At 40.8% G+C, this 977-nt stretch overlaps 1 non-coding gene across 1 annotated transcript; it reads left to right on the top strand.

Annotated features, from left to right (window-relative positions):
• Nucleotides 1–376: 376 nt before the first annotated feature.
• Nucleotides 377–484, top strand: LOC112768901 (small nucleolar RNA R71). The gene has a single exon (XR_003186278.1). It is a non-coding gene; the product is annotated as a small nucleolar RNA R71 (small nucleolar RNA).
• Nucleotides 485–977: the final 493 nt, after the last annotated feature.

The following is a 977-nucleotide window of genomic DNA, read 5'->3' as shown; positions in this document are numbered from 1 at the left end:
CCTCTGCTATTGCAGGGTTCTCAGGATCATAAGCTTCTTCCTCAGAAGGTGCCTCTTGAGTACTGTTGGATGCAGCTTGCATTCCATTCAGACTCTGAGAAATCATATTGACTTGCTGAGTCAATATTTTGTTCTGAGCCAATATGGCATTCAGAGTATCAATTTCAAGAACTCCCTTCTTCTGAGGCGTCCCATTACTTACAGGATTCCTCTCAGAAGTGTACATGAACTGGTTATTAGCAACCATGTCAATGAGTTCTTGAGCTTCTGCAGGCATTTTCTTTAGGTGAATGGATCCACCTGCAGAATAGTCCAGTGACATCTTTGATAGCTCAGACAGACCATCATAAAATATATCCAGGATGGTCCATTCTGAAAGCATATCAGAAGGATAATTTTTGGTCAGTTCCTTGTATCTCTCCCAAGCTTCATAGAGGGATTCACCTTCTTTCTGTTTGAAGGTTTGAACATCCACTCTAAGCTTACTAAGCTTTTGAGGAGGAAAGAACTTGGCTAAGAAAGTCGTGACCAGCTTATCCCAAGAGTTCAGGCTATCCTTAGGTTGAGAGTCCAACCATATTCTAGCTCTGTCTCTTACAGCAAATGGGAAAAGCATAAGCCTGTAGACCTCGGGATCAACCCCATTGGTCTTAACAGTATCACAGATTTGCAAGAATTCAGTTAAGAACTAAAAAGGATCTTCTGATGGAAGTCCATGAAACTTGTAATTCTGTTGCATCAGAGAAACTAATTGAGGCTTAAGCTCAAAATTGTTTGCTCCAATGGTAGGGATTGAGATGCTTCTTCCATGTAAATTGGAATTTGGTGCAGTAAAGTCACCAAGCATCTTCCTTGCATTGTTATTATTTTCGACCATGTCTCCTTCTTTTTCGAAAATTTATGTCAGATTTTCTCCAGAGAGTTGTGCTTTAGCTTCCCTTAGCTTCCTCTTCAGAGTCCTTTCAGGTTCTGGATCA

This window comes from Arachis hypogaea, chromosome 17, assembly GCF_003086295.3.
Source record: "Arachis hypogaea cultivar Tifrunner chromosome 17, arahy.Tifrunner.gnm2.J5K5, whole genome shotgun sequence".
NCBI classification, from domain to species: domain Eukaryota; kingdom Viridiplantae; phylum Streptophyta; class Magnoliopsida; order Fabales; family Fabaceae; genus Arachis; species Arachis hypogaea.
Note: the sequence above shows the minus strand (reverse complement) of the source record. Positions and strands in the feature narration are given on the sequence as shown.